Source organism: Diadema setosum, chromosome 12 (assembly GCF_964275005.1).
Source record: "Diadema setosum chromosome 12, eeDiaSeto1, whole genome shotgun sequence".
NCBI lineage: Eukaryota > Metazoa > Echinodermata > Echinoidea > Diadematoida > Diadematidae > Diadema > Diadema setosum.
In genome coordinates, this window is record NC_092696.1 from 35,680,906 (window position 1) to 35,687,609 (window position 6,704).

The following is a 6,704-nucleotide window of genomic DNA, read 5'->3' on the forward strand; positions in this document are numbered from 1 at the left end:
AAACCCTGAAGTGGACGGGGAGAGATGAGCTGAGGACTTTTTTTTTTTTTTTTTTTTTTTTTTTTTGCTTGTTAGCTCATGAAACCCGGAAGTGGGCCCCCACACTTTTGAAAACACTGCGCCGGCCCTGACACATGATCTATTTCGACGCCTCGGCGTCTCATCTCTGTCTGATTTGGTTTTGTACAAGACTGGAATTTTTATGTATAAGTTTATTCACAATACACTTCCACCTGTTTTTATGGATTATTTCAAACGTTGTAATGAAATTCACTCAAAAAACACACGGCATCAATCTAATCTTTATCCATTTTGTTTCCGAACAACTCGTGCCCAAAAAAAAGTCGATAAGGTTTCATGGATCTAATATTTGGAACTCCGGAATTCCGGAAAATCTTAAAAAGCTGCCTCTGCACAATTTCAAGAAAAAATTTCGATTTGCTCTTGCCTTCTCCTCATTCTAGTTAAAATAGGAAATTTGAATTACATTTTTTTTATTATGTAATTTACATGTGCTAAAATCGGTAATGCTTTTTCGTACCATTAACATGTATATTTGTAGTCTCGTTCTATACCTCGTTTTGTTTTGTTTGCTTTGCTTCATGTGTTGTTATTTGTTTTCTCCTCTGACTTAGTATGTTTTATTCTCTCACTGTTTCCTTGATGTTATCGGTAATTTTTGTAAATTTTAATTTTGTGCTTGTTTTAATATGTTTTATTCTCTCTGTGCTCCTTTTATCATTTGGTATTTCAATGTTTAAATTGCAATATGATGATTGTGTATGATTTGTTTTCAGGGGTACATTTTTTTTTTTTTTTCAACAAGCCTCTGGCTTTCTCAGAACTGTACCTGCTACATTTTGTAAACATTTTATATCCAAACGATTTTTATTACTGAATAAATGTATGAATTGAATTGAATATAATTATGACATATAGGCCTATATATATATATATATATATATATATATAATATTAACAGTGCATGCACTCAGAAATGTATATTCTGTACACTGCAAGATAGGGCCTCGCATGATGATGTTCCGGGTGATTTTCGTTTGACCGAAATTTCGTTAATCTGAAAATGAAAAAGAAGGTCCGCCCTATATCAACGAACCTTCGGAATTACGAACCTTATTTTGTTTTCAAATTAAAGAACCTTCGGAATAACAAAACTTTTTGGGGGCTCATTTTCAAAATAACGAACCTTCCGAAAAACGAATCTTAAGTCATTTTGGATTAACGAACCTTCGGAATAACAAACCATCGGCATAACGAATTGTAATCGATGTCCCGATATCACTGAATGGACTGAATGAATTTTATCTCAAAGCAATGAAGGGGTTACCAGTGACATGGCTGCATGAACTTTTTTTTTCCCATTCCTTTTCTCCAAACGATTCAAAAGTGCACCAGTCACGCGACTAAAAACAATTCACAAACGAACCAGCAAACAACAAAGAAAGAAACAAACAAAGTGCTCATTTCCGAACATGTGATAATAAAAGAATTCTGTCATCAGATTACCCCCCCCCCCCCCGAAAAAAAAAAAGGAAAGTATATGTTTAGCTTATCGGGCACCGACTGTCAAACCGGGGATCTGGGCGAAGGTGGCAATTTCAGAGCAATTCTCGCGATGAGAAAAGTACAATATATTTGTTGTTGTTTTTTTTTTAAATGAGGCCGTATTAGAATTATTGGATTCTTGTTACGAATTATATCTCTATAAAACAAATCCTCGTTATATAACTGTGTGATTACAGTGATCCTTACGAGTGTGCTAGTTTGAATCAAAGAGCTGTAACATTGAAAAAAGGGCCATGGGGACAACTTATCTCCCTCTTCCCCCCCCCCCCCCATTCTTTTTTTTTGGGGGGGGGGGGGGGTGGGTGCCTATGACCACATCTCTTATCAGTCTATTTTTATTTTGCTATATTTTGTTTCTTCTTGCCAAAGAATACAGATCCCCTGGATATCTTAACAAATCAATTAAGGCATCCAGATTTCAGCGGATAATAAATACAGGAGAGTAAAACTCATTGTCAGTCTTAAAAATCTTAAAACTAGAGGAACACTCTAAGAAAAGCAGGGGGTGCAAAAAACAATACATATTTTTGGTTCCAATTTTATTCAGCTGACAAGCAAAAAAAAAAAAAATAAAATGCTTCTGCGCAATTTTCTGGTGCCACTATAAAAACTCAAAGGGGAGTCCCATGGCCCCCTATCATTTTTTCCCTATTTATTTCTCTTATTTTCAGAATAATCAAGGCGGGGATGGGGACACCCAGTGTGCCCCCTGGATCCGCCACAGAATAATCCATCATTACGTTATTCATGTTGTTATTAGTAGAAAATTGTTTTTACCATATCCATTACGATCTGCCCCTATGGCAATTGACCTTCGACCTCATGACCCTGAATTCAATCATTTCTTTTTCACTTCATTACGAACAAACCATGCAAGTTTGGTAACAGTCCAATCATCCTCTGTTGGGTTATTGGGAGATTAAGCTTATTTTTACAAATGTCCTTCATGACCCTTATGACCTTTGACCTCATTTTTGATGACATTATTCTTTGTAGCATTCCTAACAGTGTACTCGAAAAAAAAAAAATCTGGTATCAAAGTTAATTTCTTATGTATTCCATTGTTTTATGAATTCCTTATGTATTTCTTTGTCTTCCGACTTTTTTTTCCTCAAAATTTATTACAGAACCTATTTTAAGCATAATTATGCTAAAATGAATTGATTTCAGCCATTTAAAGAGAAAATAATCATATCTTTTTGAATAAGGCGAGAAAACTATTTGCATAGACTTTGTACACAAAATCACGATTTTCAGCTATTTTCGGTCTGACAAGCATGTATAAAAGGTCACGCAGCATCGTAACGGTATGTCTGATTTTTACGAAAATGGTGAAAAATGGACGAAAAATAAGATGTGCGAGACTTGGAAGTAAAAAGTCAGCAAGTGGCGCAGTCAAAACAATTCGCACGCCAGATGTCGGGGGACAACCCCCCACCCCCAGCCCTTTCAGGGTTAAGTTATCTTGCACACAAACAGAAAACAGACAGACAAACATACAGACATAAAGGAACCGAAAACAACTGCAGCCGGCATAAGTTTCACCTGCTTGGGGGAGGTAATTAACCTTATTAATGCAGATATCTGGCATAGACATACTTAAAGTCATGTGACCTGGAAAAGCATGTACAGCTGTATGTGTGTGTGTGTGCGTGTGTGTGTGTGTATGTGTGTGTGTGTGCAGGTGGTTAAAGTGCACGGGAGGGTGAGCTGTGAAACAGGATATGACATTATAGAAGGCGGCAAATAAGTGAAACAGATTGAAAAGGAATCCACAGATTTGAGGATTTTTCACTATACATTGATATATGCAGTTATAGTTTTTATTTTTCGTAATTTTTAGTCGTCAATCGGCAACATGTGTATTTCACAATAAATACATCTGACATACATCCCTGTAAGAGTATGATGCATGTACTACAATTTTTTTTTTCAACTTAGTGAAGCAGAACATAACAGAATTATGTAACTGTGATGGACATTAAAGTAACTGTGAGTTACAATCCTCACACAACTGAAGCTTAATTTTGATGGCCTGCTGAACTGACACACATTATTTTATAGCACAATTTTGGACATCGTAGAAAGTCCATTGTCTGTGCGTGCATTGAAGCAGATTCTTGTGAAGGGAAGACTTTCATGGGTGGAAAAGGAATGCCATTATCAGAATGTATTACATGTTTTATTGCTCTCTCCTTTAAAGGGACTGTACAGTACTGGTTGAGGTGAGGATTCAGGTTTATAACATTCGATCCTAAGTGAGATAGTGAAAAACCTCTTATGAAATACGAAAGAGCATGTAATTTTAAGAAGGATTCAACATTCATTTGATGAAAATTGGTTTTTCAAATGATTGAGACATCCAAAAAAGTGGTAATTTTAAATGAAAGGCAACAAGCCACGCCTTTTATCAGGATCTCTTTGATTTAAATTGTTTTTGGATATCTCAGCCATTTCAAAACAGATTTTCATCAAATAAACTTTTGATACCCCTTAGAATTGCATGCTCTTTGACATCTCATAGAGTGGTTTCTGAATATCTTGCAAAATATTAAAAGCTAAATCCTCACCTCAACCAGAACTGTACAGTCCCTTTAATTTCCTAATTTTGTCAGTTTTAGCAGCATGTCAGTTTGGTTGTTTGTTTGTACAGTAACTGCACGTACAGATTTATATGCAGTTTTGAGCAGGCTACAATTGAGTCACAAATCCAAAATCATACAGACTGCTCACTCATAACTGTCATACTTCTAACACTGTTAGAGACAATTAAGCTGCTGGCATTACGTGGTAGTACAGATTATGTCCAGAACTTTCTTTGCAACCTTCAGAAAATTTCACTGATCAGTCTTCTTGGCATCTTCACTCTATCTTGAGAGAAATTTCCCAACAGCAATTCTTCATCCATGATACATGTCTTGGTAGATCAAATTGCAAAACAGGGAACCCTGTTACAGTGCTCACCTGTTAATTGGGAACCGCTTAAGCTTGAACCCCGCTTAAATGCAACAAAACTTGAGATAACAAATTTTTTGCATGCTATATCTACCACTTAAGCGAGGGCACTGCTTAAACAGGAGAAAATCTTGTCTCCCGACCCCTCCAGATTAAGTGGTGAGCACTGTATTATGATGGTACGAAGACGCTCAATTTTACCTCATTGTAAACATATCAAAAGTGGCCAGCTAATACCTGAAAGGTAAATTGGGTTGGCCAAAGTCACCTCATCACAAGAAGTACCTTGTTGTAAAGCAAGTTTGTTATAACAGGGCACTCCTGTTCTGTCGTCTATGGTATATACATTATATTTTGAATGTACAGTCAACATTCACATACAGCAATATCTCTACATGTTATGGTGATAATTTATCATACAGAATACATGTTCCGGTTTCAGTGGGAGTTAAAAAACTGTCGAGAAATGCGAGCTAGTCCTCAATCTGCCACTTGCCACTGGCATGCCATGGGGACACTATGCAACCTTGTGATATTCTGGAATATCTCCTCTCCAATACAGCCAACCTCGCTTAAGTTGACCTCGCACAAGCCGAAAAATTTTACCCCAGGATGAATATAAAGATGTGTTGATTCTATTGTGTGAGTAAATAATTGTTGTATGTGAATGATTTCCTACAATTCCTTTGGATTCGACCGAAGCTAGGTTGCTGTATCATGTATTGCATAAATACATTGTATCAGGATTACCCATTCTAGAATACAAATGACCGAAAACTAGTCAATCCCTAGACACAAAGACTGTTCGCATCTTTTAACTTCAGGTTTCCTTTTTGCTTCCATTCTACGAGAGATACAAAAGGATGACTCGCACTATTACATTGTCACCACAGCACATCCCAAATGTACATTGTATGCAATATTTACAATGTAAAAAAGAAAGGGGAAAAAACCCTTGGTGATAGTTCTCTATTATACATCTATGTACAAGATTGGAAGACCACTATAGATACAATCAATAACACTTCCCTCAGTACATATGTGACTTCCTTCTGTGATTTTTTAAGACTTAACATGCATTTTCCCCAAACAATATTAAGGTGCCTTTAATATCTGGTGTACAGCTAAATGTACAGAATGGTGTACTTTCAACACAAAACAAGACAGTTGTGAAATTTGAACATGTTATGTATCTTCAGAGAAGCAACACTGGTTGCAACAGCATTATATACAAATAAGGTCATGTAGTAATGCCATGAACGGACACCTCTCCCACTGGTTCATGCACACAGACATCTTAAAAATCAAGTTTGTGGTAGATGATTTAAAAGCCACAATTTCATTTCACTGCTTCTGTTGAGATATGCGTAACTTTCCCTACAGAAAACAATTGAGAGTAAACCAATAACAAGAGTCCTGGGATAAACATGTGCGCACCAAAATACAGCTGAACTCTCTTTATAGGGTAATCAGATGGGCTTTGAATTGTCTGCATGAAAGGTATTTCTTCTCTTTCCAACAAAAACATTAATATGAATCAACTCCACTGTTTTCATTGTTTTGCAACTACTGTTTTCTGCTAACCTGGGGGGTGTTTCATAAAGCTGTGCGTAAAGTTACGAATGACTTGAGAAAGACTGGTGATCAGTTCTCGTGCTGAATGATGGAAATTCTGATAAGTATAGCACATCAGAACTGATCACCAGTCGTTCTTTGTAAGTCGTACGTAACTTTACGAACAGCTTTATGAAACAGGGCCCAGGTTGAATATTACTTTGAAGTAAATGGAGCATCACAGGAAACGTTAACAGTGGAACTGCAAAAGACTGCAACACATGTCACAGTGAACTACATTAGAAACTAATAATATCATGAGCTGGCACCAGTGTATAGCTTTCCTAACTTAGAAAGGGGCATTTCAGTGGATTTTGCTTTCCACTGAGGGTTCTGTACACCTTGCTTCTTTCTCTTGATGCTGCATAACCCTGAGCAAATTTGATGTAAAACCGGTCGTAAGAACATGCAGGGAGCCAGATCAACAAAGTCACCTTTTTAAATTAACGACGAGACTTTCAATTGAATGGCTGTCGAAGGTTAGTTTAAAAGTTAGATGGCAATACATTTTGTCCATCACAAGAGGGCGCCGTGGCCTTTGAGTTTCT